Genomic DNA, 14,576 nt, shown 5'->3' on the forward strand with positions numbered 1-14,576 from the left:
AAGTATTGTTTCTTAATCTAAGTGTACAAGTACTGTTTCTTAATCTATCAGAGTCATTCGTCCTTTGCATGACTATAGTGAAGTTTCGACATAAATAACGAAATACATTCCAATATATTCCCTCACCAGTGGTGATTTTTCAGATTATCACAGAATTTCAACCTGCAAAGAGAAGACGAGAGATATTAGAAATATTCAATAGTGCAAGTGTATATGTTAAATGGATGAGTATATCCTCAAAACATAAAAATAATAAGTTGACCGCATTGAAAATACCCAATTAACTTTTTAATCAAGACTCGCAACGTAGTCAAAAGCATGTTCAAAACTTACTCAGAAAAAAAGAAAAAGACGGATAGATGTATGTATGTTGAGGACTCTGCTTCCGTAAACAACAGCCGAGATTTCTACAGAAATCTTGATGAGGAGGGCACGACTTTCTCTGACATTCAAGTGTAATCTGAAAGTGTACAAGTACTGTTTCTTAATCTATCAGAGTTATTCGTCCCTTGCATGACTATAGTAAAGTTTCGACATAAATAGCGAAATACATTCCAATATATTCCCTCACCAGTGGTGAACGAACTGCAGAGATGTTTTCTTTATTGTGATAAAGTATTTGTGCTCTACAGTAGCTCATTGTCTTCATCAAAACGACTTATACAGGTGCCCAGTGGGCGAAACGTCGGATGTTTAAGTGATCGTAGAACAGCGTAAAATAGAGTTTGTTCGTTCACGTTCCGGGATTTAGAACTTCCAATTTTCGTCTGTATCGCCAAATTTGTACACCATTTGCTCATAATATACATCAAAAATTCATTTCTAAGTGGCGCTATCCAACAAAATCCTTGTGAGTGGATTTGGCACACGAAAGCTCAAAGCGGATATACATAGACACTCGCACACACACACTCGCACACGGACATACACATATACACACACACACACTCACACACATAAAAACTGTATATAGCTCTGTCAGTGTCTTTGTCCTCCCCCATCACCGCTTGACAACCGGTGCTGGTGTATTTACTTCCCTATAACAGTGGTCCAGCAGGAAAGTAACTCCTCATATTGAACGCTAATATTTCCCTCTAACAATCTCGCAACGTCTCTGATGAAAGGTTATCCCTAATATGCCAGAATCAGCTGTAAGACTAACTTCCTCCTTAGAAATGTACTGAAAATTCCACAGGACCTTGGTTTTGTTGTCTTCTTTTATTTAACATATATATAATATATATATATATATATATATATATATATATATATATATATATATATATATATATATGTGTGTGTGTGTGTGTGTGTGGTGTGTGTGTGTGTGTGTGTGTGTAAATAAATATATATATATATATATATATATATATGTGTGTGTGTGTGTGTTAAATAAAATGAGACAACAAACCAAGGTTGTATGGAATTTTCAGTACATTTCTAAAGAGAAAGTTAGTCTTACAGCTGATTCTGGCATATTAGGGATATCCTTTCATCAGAGACGTTGTGAGATGGTTAAATAAAGGGAAATATCAGCGTTCAATATGAAGAGTTATTTTTGAAAAGGAAGCAAATAAGGAATATATAGAGAAATAGGAGAATGAATGTAAAAATAAAAATAAAAATAAAAATGTATAAAGATTTTATAGTTGCAGTTTCATTATCGAAGGAAAGTGGTGGGTAGAAGTGGTAGAAATGCTTCGTGTCTGTGGTATGTAAATTCCAATAGGAGTTCATATTTTGTCATCACAAATGTAAAGTGTTGACCAATGATAATTGTCAGCCTTATTTCTGAATTAATATATATTTGTTGTATGATTTAATTTTATCTGTCACATAAAAACGATGCCTGAGAGAAACATCCTAAAAGCAGATGCAGCATCTGCGTTGAAAGAACTGCAAAGTCCACATTCATGGGACAGCAAAATGTCCGATTTTGTTGACCAGTGTAATTGTCAGCTCCTTGCAGTTGTTTCCTACGCATCTTTTTAATAGTATAATGATAACAATACTCCATTACAAAAAAAACCGCTTTCATCAGATGAACGTAATGTTACAAACAAAAGAATATTCCAAGAATACAGCAGAGATGCGCCCAAAGTATGTTGAGGCCAACTATGAAATACCAAACATAGACTGGAACCACAGATATATCCAACGCTAATTGGTGCATATCTTTTCAAGTACCTGATTCTATCTGAATTTTTATTTTACTATACATACATACATACATACATACATACATACATACATACATGCATACATACATGCATACACACATACATACATACATACATACATACATACATACATACATATATACATGCATACATACATACACACACATACATATAGATATGTATATTCATAGGTTTGTATGCATATATGTAGTATGTATGTATGTATGTATGTATGTACGATCATTTTTATCAATTATATAGGAGGTCGTATCAAAATGTTTCCGGACTAGTTATGTTTAATAAAAAAGAATCTTATTTACCTAATCATCGAAATATTCACCCTTGCACAGCGATACAAAAATCCCAGCGTTCTTAAGTTTCTGTGATTCGCTCACCGTCTCGGCAACGGTGTTAAAACAGCGATCTCCTAGCTGTATTTTCACTTTGGGGAAGAGATGCATGTTGCAGGTGCTATATCTGGCGAATAGGGAGGGTGCTTGATCAATATGTTGTTTTGGGCGAGAAACTCACAAGTGAAGAGAATTCGGTGACAGGGTGCATTGTCGTCTCGAATGTTCTCTCTGAGACGCTTCAAAACATCACAGTAGAACTCTCGACTGACGTTCTGACCTTAGGAGTTGAATTCCAGATGCACAATACCACATTTCCGGGGGCGACGCTCGAGGAATGTTTTCCAGATTCCTCATCGTCTTCCACGGACGTTCTTTTGCTTTTGAAACGCTTGTGCCACTCGAAATATTGGGCACAGCCCATTGCGACGCTGCCGTAAGCTTGGTGAAATAGGCTCTGTCTCTGTATCAGTCGTCCTAAGTTTAACTCAAATTTTCACGTTGACCTTTTGTTCATGTCTATGAGAAAATTGCAGACTACAGCATAATCGTGATCAGAAAAAACACAGATTTCACAAATTGTGACGAAGGAAACACACCGATGTCACTTGCCACACTGCCTCATGAAGGTTGCTGCTAGCTTTCACTATGCACTCAACCATGTGCAGCTATAGGTTGGCGCGCTACAAAAGTAATCCGGGAACTTTTTGATACCACCACGTATATATGTGTATGAGTGCAATGATACAAATCTTAGTGGTTAGGATAATGCATTCGCGATCGTAAGAATTCCATGATCCTGTACATGCATGTGAATAAGAGTTCAAGCAAGAGCTGGGAAGTTAACCGAGCGATTATTGTAATCTCATATTCCATGGAAACGGTCATGATCAGGTCTTTACGAATTCCGAGGCTCATAAGAGACTTAATATATATAAATGTATGTATGTATGTATGTATGTATGTATGTATGTATGTATGTATGTAAGTGTGTGTGGGGGCGGGGTGAAGAGAGAGAAGTCAGACGAAGTCAGGGAGAGAGAAACAATGTTATAAAATTTTAAAATAATGAATATTGTAATTGTTGTGACGGACGCTCCCAGGCGAGAAGTGGCCTGATCCACTAGTAATAAATAGTGGACTGACATAGAAAGTAGAGTCGAAATTGTTAGAATTTATTGCTTAATTTGTTGCTGGTTATCAAAAACATATAGCTTGTTCAACAAGCTTGTGTTTTTTCCAGTATTTGCTTTCCCCGATTGGGATTGAAAAAAAATAAGTATGCCTAAAATTGAAGTTGAACCCGAGGAAGAACGATCAGGAAACTACGCGTCTGTAGCTGGGAAACAGAACATGGGGAAGACATTGGAACAGTTGGAAATGACAGAAGTTATTATCGACTGGGAAGCATTATGTGAATGTAAGCAATTTACATAAAGGGAGGCGTTGAGCGTAAAGTTGACCCCTCCGGAGAAAATAACCAGAGAAGTGAGAAGGAAGTTAATGTACAAGACTTCCTATTTGCCGACGAGAAAGATTGAAATGGCACCGGAGGATGTTATTAAAAAATGCTTGGACTCAATAAGAAACAACATCCACTTTTACATCCGAGGTAGGAGATACGGTACAGTGGAGGTAAGATTTGCCTTCCAAGAGGTGGCCTTTAAGCACTCCATTGTACCAATAAGAACTGAAGAATGGCTGCTCCTGCCAACCTACATAGGAAAACGAATCTCTAGCGTGAGGATTCGCAGGATTCTGCCATAAGTCAGAGATATATGGATTGCAGCAGCTACAATCTCTGGAACAAGGAAAGAGGCAAAAGTTGTGCAGGCAATCCGAACACAGCAATTGAACTGTAGGGATTACGGCCTAGAATTAATTGTCCAGGCCACCTAAGCGGACCTAAACAAAGTCCCCGAAATTATTGAGCTGCCGACCGAAGTACATTTAACAGTGACAGTGGAAGGGAGACCAACCACTTGCTATTGTTGCGGCCAGAAAGGGCACATCAAAGAGAAGTACCCGTAGAATGAATAAGAACTGAAGAACTCAGCGGAAATCCTAACCCAGCCGGAGAGCACTGTAAAGGTAACAGAAGGGACTCATGCGACGGAGTTGAAACAAACAGACCAAGAAAATTCCAAAGAGAGCTACATTCAAGTAAACAGAAAAGAGAACGGAACAATACACCGACAAAAAGCACAAACAATGTAAAAAAAAGGAGTTACACATACCAGACAAACGAAATACAGCCAACACTAGAAAACAACGCACCCACACAGCATACACCATTGCTATCATCCCCACAACAAAACTGCCCAGAATCTCCCACCAAGCATACACATGCAGACACAAAATACAGGAACACTCCGCCAAAACATAGCTTACCTAATGACTTACAGAAGAGGTAAATCCATAGAAAAAAAAAATCACAACATTTTAAAATATAGAGATAAACCTCCTAAAGACTGCGCAGCAGACAGAGAATGCATATTAATTGATAAACAAAAACACGAAATATTAAAAACATCATTCAAATCTACTATAGACCCACTGAGGTTAGAGGTCAAATTTGAAACCTCCCTATTTTGTAAGGTAAGTAAATTCCATTTTAAAACTTTGATTTAAACGGATAAAATTTGATAAACTAACAGATAATGAACAGTAAAAACCTGACTGCCTGCGAGTGGGGGCTCAGGTAGGAGGTTTTATCCTCATTTTATAATTTTATACATTTCATTCAGAGTTTTGTATTTTATGTCGCCGCTTGTGGTGTCTGTCTTCGTGCCATCTCCTCATTATCATTAGAATAAGACCACATAGCAGCAGAGAAACGGATGGCATCCTAATAGACTTACAGAAGTACAATGCTTTAAAAGACTTTCATTGGGGTTAGAGGTGAAATATGACTCCCTTCCCCGGTGATAGATATTACCGAAATAGTGCCATACATTGTATGACCAAAGGATAATTGAAAAGATCTAAAAAGATAAAGAACTGAAAATTTTGAAGAAACGAACAGTAACATGCAACTACCTGATGGTGGGGCTCAGTAAGATGTTCATCTTCAATATTATATTCATCTCACCCATCCCTTGATGTTTTATGTCCCTACGTTGTGTTGTCATTGTCTGTCCTCGTGCTGTCCTCTGTGTCCAGGCCTATGTGCCTAATAAAGAAATTCGGTCAGCGAAGTTACGCCGTTCGAAACATTCCCGTAGAGATGATGAAATACGTCATCATCAAGAGACATAGCAAAGGTGACGAGGGTTCGGACAATACCGTCACTGGGACATATCAGTAATTAAGTGCAATTCATAAAAAATAGTTGGGTAGAATAGTATACAATTCTCTATCTGGAACAAATTATTTGAATTGATATTCTTAACTCATCCGACTCGAAAAAATTATGGATTGATATGTTTCTGTATACACATCCATATCAATTCCCTCTCCGAACATGTGGTACAGACAACAACCTTGATGTGGTTTATTTATTAGATGTTTGGTCATGTGACAACATGTGGGCGAGAAGTAACTGAAAGTGTAGATAGTTAATAAATAAAAGATTAATATCGGTGGAAAACGAAGGGCACAAAAAGTAAGGAAGACAATGAAAATGAGAAAAAAATAAAAGAAAAAAAAAATAAAGTGACAGGATATATAAACGATGTTGACAGCCGTAGAAGATGGGAAAGAAGAAGACGAAGAAGAAGAAGAAGAAGAGGAAGAAGAAGAAGGAGAAGAAAAGAAGAAGAAGAAGAAGAAGAAGAAGACGAATAATGAAGCAGAAGAAGAAGGAGAAGAAGAAGAAAGAAGAAGAAGAAGAAGAAGAAGAGAAGAAGAAGAAGAAGAAGAAGAAGAAGAAGAAGAAGAAGAAGAAGAAGAAGAAGAAGAAGAAGAAGAAGAAGAAGAAGAATGAAAAAGAAGAATGAAAAAGAATGCAGAAAGAGGAGTAGGTGTAGAAGCAGATGGGTAGGTTGAAAAGAAATAACTTATGAGAAGAGAAGTGACAGAATGAAAGACATATGAAATTTATAGATGCGTTCAATTTCTGTCCTTATATCTTTGACCAGATGGCCTTGTAAGTGAAAATTCGATTCTGTCTGTTGGACTGCGAAACGTGGGAGCTGGGAATGGAATTTAATGCGTGATTTATAGCTTTTACAGTTGGATGTCTTTTGTTTTATCAATTACTTACATTACACAAGTGAAATGGGGCTGTGCTTCCTGTACTAAAAATGTTTTTACTTTCTATCACTTATCTGTGATCAAGAATTGACGTATACACACATATGCTAATGGCCCCTTCCATCTATTCATCCATGCATTCAAGCATCCATGCATTCATGCATCCATGATATATATATATATATATATATATATATATATATATATATATATATATATATATATACACACACATATATATATATATATATTTATATATATAAATACATACACACGCACGACACAGACGCACACACATCAGAGTATATAAGCATACTTTTACTATCTATACGCATTCACCCGCGCACACAAATATACACACACAACAGCACCCAGCCACACACACACATACATAAACACACCCACATCCATACTTAATGTACGTTCACATATTCACTTATGTACATGTGCATATGCGCATACGCTTACAAATCTACACGCCCACGTGTGTTTATACATATATACCATAGAATGACTCACATATGTACATATACGTTCCTGGAAAAACTCAGTCAAACACATTCGCATCAAGTGCGTTGATACGTGCGCAAACACATAAAACCTTCATGTTTATGTAGGAACATAGGTGCAGAGATGAAAGACAGATAAGATAATGAAAACAATGTTACTGTGAAAACATATATGTAGGAATATAACAAGAAATTACGCGAACTTTGTGAAATAGTAGGCTCAATTCCATAAAGTATTGTTATAGGAAAACAGGAAATTACGAATTTATAGAAATAGAAAATACAAACTTCCAAAGTAGCAACTTTACAGAATTCTCAAGTCACTTGTGAAATACGAAATATATATATATATAGTTTAAAGAAAACTGAAAATGTAGATAACGTTGATAAACAACAATTGATTTGCATGAATTGTTATTTATTAATAATTTACAAAAACACTCCATTAATAAATAATATTTGATGCTAATCAATTCTTGTTCATCAATGTTGTCTCCATTTTCTGCTTTCTTTAAACTTAGATTCCTGATAAACACCTGATTATCCTTGTCTTTACCTATAATTTATGCCCATAACATTGTTGCCCATATTTGAACATAGATAATATACCTGTAGCATTTTGGATAATTTGTTACTTAGACGGTTATTTTGACCTCTAACTCAACTAACCTTACACACACACGCATACATACACACACACACACGCGCACACACACACACACACACACACACACACACACACACACACACACACACACACACACACACACACACACACACATATATATATATACATTGTAAATTACCGTATTGTTTATATTTAATACCGAATAGGTCTATTCTATTACACAAATACAAGTTTATGATTGTGAATCGGACATATGGGAATACAAGTTCATTTATTTGCCAAAATTAGTTAGTTAATTTTTTGGCTCAAAAAGCAAAAAGCAAGGCCATGTAGGGGGACATGGAGTTATGTACAGGGTGGTGTTCATGTAAAGAGTTCAGGCCACTTGTGGTCAAGGGAGACTTTGAACCGAGCGGTCGTCGGCATCTTCCCTATCTCGTCCGGCAGCTTATTCCACGGATCCGCAACACGGACGGAGAAAGCATCTCTCCTTCAATTGATATGAAATCGTCGCAGATAGAGCTTTTCGGAGTGACTCCGCAGCCGAAGAAATAAAATATCTGCTTTAAGTCCCCGTTAGTAACTCTACCGTAGTTTCTGTATCATAGATTACTTATGTGAAATAGATGATATTACAAATATTAATTATCTTCGGTGTTAAATGTGATTTTATTAATGAATTTGTTGGTGTAATTCTTGTTCAAATTATCCAATGCATTTCTAATGACTATAATCGAGTGAAACTTGTATGCATGTATATACAGACTCGTATACATATATATAAGAATAAATTTGCAATTGAAGCGCGTTGTAATGCACAAATTATTTAGACGTGTCTTGTGAATTACTGTATTGTATGATATAACCGAAGTATTAGCGCCAAGTAGTGTTTAGGCATAAGAAAAATTTAGGTTAGCTAAAATATATTTGTGACATAGTTCAAAGTTAAAAAGCAAATTCACAGCAGTTACGGCGGTGAAAATTTTCTCTTATAGTAAGAAGGTGTAAAAACACCAAATCAGTCCAGAGACACCATCTATAAGGATTCCCAGACATCGCTAATTTTAGCTTCTTAGCAGTTATCAACTGCAACGCCGGACAGACATATTATAGTTATAGCTTTAAATAAAATACAGTCGACAACATAGACTGATTTGCGCCAGTAGACCGCCAGGGTATGAAAATTATCGCCAAGCTGTGTTTAGGCATAAGCAAAGTTAAGGTTTGTTACAATGTGTTTGTGACATATTTCAATAGCTAAAAGGCAAATTCACTACAGTTACCATAGAAAAAACATTCTCTTATGGTAAAAAGGTTTAGAAACAAGATATCTGTCCAATGTCACCAAATATCAAGATTCCGAGAAATTAATGTTGCTAGCTTCTTAGCTGCTATCAATGATAAATACTTGAGAGAGACAACTCTGGACAGGCCTTTTGAACCCCTAGCTTTAGCTAAAACATAGTCAACGACACTGACTGGCATGCGCCTGTGGAGCGCATATCTGTCCAATGTCGCCATCTATCAGTGTTGCCAGACATTGATGTTTCTGACTGCAATTTTTAAAATCCAAAAGTAAGTGAGAACCTGTACACAATTGTGTAAAGTTTTAGCAAAAGCGAAGTGCAATGATAATCTTGGCTGGAGAAGTGAGAGTAATATGTAACATACTTGACTCCAGAAAGTGTGAGAACCAGATTTGAAGCTATATCTAGTGACGGTGGTTCAGAATGAATATTATCAAATTTTTGATCTTTCGTAAGTACGACGTTGCCTTGTTATTTTAAGGAAAATGTTAACGGAGACAACTGATTGAGAGAAGGTGTTAATGAGAACAGCTCTGCTGATCGTGTGTAGCAGTCAAGTACAATTCAGGGATCTCAAATGTATTTCTTGTAATCCTATAATTCCTGGGGCAATAGTCTGTGAACTGGTTGAGAGAAATATACAGTTTAGGATAGCTCCGAGAGTACGTTCTTAAAGAGTTATTAATTTGGTGGCAAATTATCACATCCGCTAACTGAAGCTTTTAACAAAAGATACTTTCTCTGCCACCTTACAAATTGGACATGACAGTTAACAGCACTGCATGCCGGGTTGGGATCTAACTGGATGGTGAATTAAGCGTATATCTTCGTCTTCCTCTCAGAAAATGCATGAATGTATCGTAGTCTACTATTGAAGGAGAGTTTGGCTCATACATAAAATAATAGACACATTTTCCATACTTAAAATTATGTACACTTTTTCCATAACATTGATATGATTTTCTAACTTTTAACCATTTCTAAAGATTCGGAGTAAGTAAATTTTTGTGCGTATCTTTGTATGCCATTATTCAGTTTATTTCAAGGTTTCTTGCTAATAGAGAAAGAACCGGTTTCTAACCTAGATCCAAGGCTCTTTCATTGGAATTTCTACATCAACAAAAGGGTATTTTTGTTTGTATGTATGTATGCATGTATACATATATGTATGTATGTATGTATGTATGTATGTATGTATGTATGTATGTATGTATGTATGTATGTATGTATGTATGTATACATCTATGTATGTGCAGATATGTATGTTTTATGTATGTACTCCATGCATATAGTTGCATATATAGACATGGTCATATGTATTTAAATGATACACTTCTGGAAAGTTTTACAGATTTTTACAGTTCTAGTGATGGATTATATCTTTAGTCTTCGAACTAGGTTTCTCCTTTCTTGTTTTGAGAAGCCTAATTTCTCAAGATTAGTATAACGTGAACTTGTAATCTGGATAGAGTAACTGCAGATTTCTCAATAGTTCAGCATTGGTGTTCGCTCTTTTAGTAATCTTCAGCTTTATGTTAACATCCGCTGGGCATCTAATTTATCTTCTCTATCCCAAATCATTATATCAGGACCGTTGTGCTTACAATTTATTGAGGTCTTCACTGGTACATTCCACCAGTATTATTTTTATTATGAGTGGCTATGGCTTCTACCATATCTCTTTGTCCTCAGGATTATCCTTCCGACGGAACTCATTATAGAGTGTTCTAGCTACAACGCCATGTCTCATCGGTAGATAATACCGTGATAATACCGGACAACTGCTTATGATGTGGGTTATATCTTCAGTGTGAACCCCACAAATTCTGCATCGGTTGTCACATTTTACGTTTTTACCTGCATCTCTTGGGTGATATTTCCTGTTCCTGGATTGCAAACGCATACCCTTCAAAGTGATAGGTAGTAATCTGGCTATTGATCTATGATAAACTTCTTTGATGATCAATGTTACTATCATCTTGAAGCTTTCTAATAACATATCCATTCATAGCCTTCTGCTCATATAGGCTCATCCTCTCATCTGATGATAGGTTGCGGTAGATTCGTGCGATTTCCTTGGGCATGTATTCTTGGTTATCAGACTAAGTGTTGCTCAAGGAGTTGCCTTTCAAGTCTTATGATGTTATCAGCCTCATGTAATGGAACTTGATCAAGGGATGCCTTTCGACACTTGCTTATTAAAAGATGTTGCCGAAAGGATATGATACGACATTCAAAGGCATTTTCGATGGATGTTAAGCCTCTCCCTCCTTATTTTCATTTTAGGTAGAGGCGGTCTACATCAATGTTTATGAGGAAATTATACGTACTTATTATTTTGGGGGTTTTCACATCAATGACTCGGATCTCATCAAGCGTCCAATCAAGCAGCCTAAATGTTGGTATGAGTACTGGCACTGAAAACACATTGTGGGCCACTGTTTTATTGAATGCAGAAAGTTTTGAGGTCCAAATTTTCTTTATTCGGTTGTAACATTCTTTAGTGACACGTGCTTTGTTACAGGTGCCATCATAAGCTATATTTTCATCCACCCCTAGATACCAATAACATTCCTCGTCAGTTACAGGGGAAAGAGCCAAATCATTAATGAAGTTATTACTAGTCTGGTTTATTGTTTTCTCCCTTTTCACAGCCATATAACAACATTTATTCTGACCAAATTCCAATCCTACATCCTTTGAGAATGTTGTAACTAGATCAAGGGTCTCTTTATCCAGAAAGAAACAGTGTGTAATTTTGGTATTTCTGTTTCCTTGTGAACCAATGAGATATACTTCAGACCTCTTTAACATGAATGATAAGGGGTTTACAGAAAGTATAAACAATATCACAAAGAGGCTGTCTCCTTCGAATACGCCTTTGCAGTACTGTATCGGTGATAATACACTCACTTTGTGTTTAATTTCAAGATGGTGGCCCACGATGAGGTCAGGTCAGCTATGGCTTTGACTATTCTCACTGGAGCTTTAGCAATTTAAAGGGCTTCTAGCATCCATGAGGGGAACAGAGTCAAAGGTTTTGTATGTATATATATGTATATATATGTATATATGTATGTAGGCATGTATGTAGTATTTATGTATGTATGTGTGCATGTGTGATTGTGGTATAGGTGTTAGTGTGCGTATGTGTGTGTGTTTATGTGTGTGTGCATGCGTGCGTGTGTGTGTGTGTGAATGTGGTGTGTAGTAGTGGTGGGTATGTGATGCCTTAGGTTCACCGTAAATATGATATCAAGCAATTTATTTTCTTTGCTAAAATTATTTTTTCTTTTAGTAAAATATACAACCCAAAATGTTCGCTCATTTTCTACTTCATTTCGCGTATTTATTTTCATTGCACTCACTACTTGGTTGTTAGATTTTATTTTAATTACATACTCTTTTTCTACCACAAGTTTTCCTCCTGTAGGTTTTATGCTTTTTAGTGGTATCCTTGGTCCTTGGGCATATGTTTTTCTATCTCATTGGATACACATATGTATATATATATATATATATATATATATATATATATATATATATATATATATATATATATATATATATATATATATATATATATATTATATTAAATTAGAGACAAAACCACTATTATGCAAATCAAACAAAGAAAGACTTAAGCCAATACATAAAATAATTTATATAAATTTAAATTTCTAAATTTATATAAATTATTTTATGTATTGGCTTAAGTCTTTCTTTGTTTGATTTGCATAATAGTGGTTTTGTCTCTAATTTAATATAATATTTTACTATAACATTGGATTCAATCCTAAATCTGATTTTTCCCTGTAAATTTGGATTTATTCCCTAATATTTATTATATATATATATATATATATATATATATATATATATATATATATATGCATCTGCATATAACTATAAAAATATACAGAGATATATACATACATACATGCATACATACATACATATATATATATATATATATATATATATATATATCTTATTACCGCTCATGTGCAATATTTTCTGACTCTCTTCTCTCATTTCTTATTTCTTTTCCTGTATTCTTTTCTTCACTTTTTCGTCTCTCCCAGTGCGCGACGAAGGAATGTATCCGAAACGTCATAGTTGAATTATATAACTATACTCTATAACATTTTGCCTTCTATGAAGCTTGACTGTACTTCTAATTCTTTGCATGAAAAGTAAAATCCATTGAATGATATCCCATAAAATTTTGTGAATGTATTTTCATTCACAGAGAATGACAGAGTTTGTTTGTTTTACAGTCAGGTGGTTATGAGACACGCAATGACGTGTTTTGTAACTCTTCCTCTTTTAAGGACCTTTATTAATTAATTAATTTATTAATTATTTTATCGACACCCTTTATTAATTAAGAAGCAGAGCTAGTACCTATGAAATTGGCAATGGCTTTTGTTTTCTGTGCCTAGAAGAATTATACCAAATCTTAAAATCCAAACGTAGACTCCTTAATAAAAGGAGGGAGGGTGGGAAATCCTTGTAAATATGAGGGACGGTTGGAAATCGCTTATAAAATTGTTTCCAAAAATTACCATTTAATACAATATAGAAGTTACCAGTACTATAAACTTAGGTGGTATCACAGGATTAATACACTAACACTTATAAAGATTCGGTAATTCTTAGTAGATATATTAATATTAAAAAATGTATATGTATATAATATATGGTAAATACGAGCATAAGGTTTTTGTTTATAAGTAACTGTATTATATAAAGGTTAAAATATTTAAATTTTAGTACGTATCTTAGGGATCTGTGGTTAATATACTAAAAAAGATAATTGGTAATCTTAAGTTAAAGATAATACGTATTAATTCAATAATGGTTTGAATTTTTATTAATCTCAATAATCTTGACTTGTTAAACTTGGGGATTTTCTCACTAAAGCCCGTGTATTATGTAAACAAATATATTGCGCCCAAATATTGACGACGTAATATTCAGCTATGGTAATAAGTAAGCAGCTTTAATTCGTCATCGTCCAGTAGCTCTCGATGCATAAACATACACACGCACAAATACGTAATGAAAATATTACAAATACACAACTATGGTTTTTAAAATCAACAAATTATGATTTATTATGCAAATATAATTTCTAAACTGCGGCTGGGTAACTTATAATTAAATTTCTTAAGTGATTAAATACTTTAATGGTATTTTGATCTATCATAAGTAATATTGTAATTAAGCAATAATGTTTTTTTAGCTTCTAGTTTAAAGTAATCGTATCTAAATATCGTTTAAGCTAACTAACGAATATTTTGTTTTTTCAACACAACACACGCACAAATTCATTACACAAGCTTGCATTTAAATATGTATGTGTGTGTGTGTAAGTAACGGTTTTGTAAATAAATTGGTTACTG

This window comes from Octopus sinensis, linkage group LG2, assembly GCF_006345805.1.
Source record: "Octopus sinensis linkage group LG2, ASM634580v1, whole genome shotgun sequence".
NCBI lineage: Eukaryota > Metazoa > Mollusca > Cephalopoda > Octopoda > Octopodidae > Octopus > Octopus sinensis.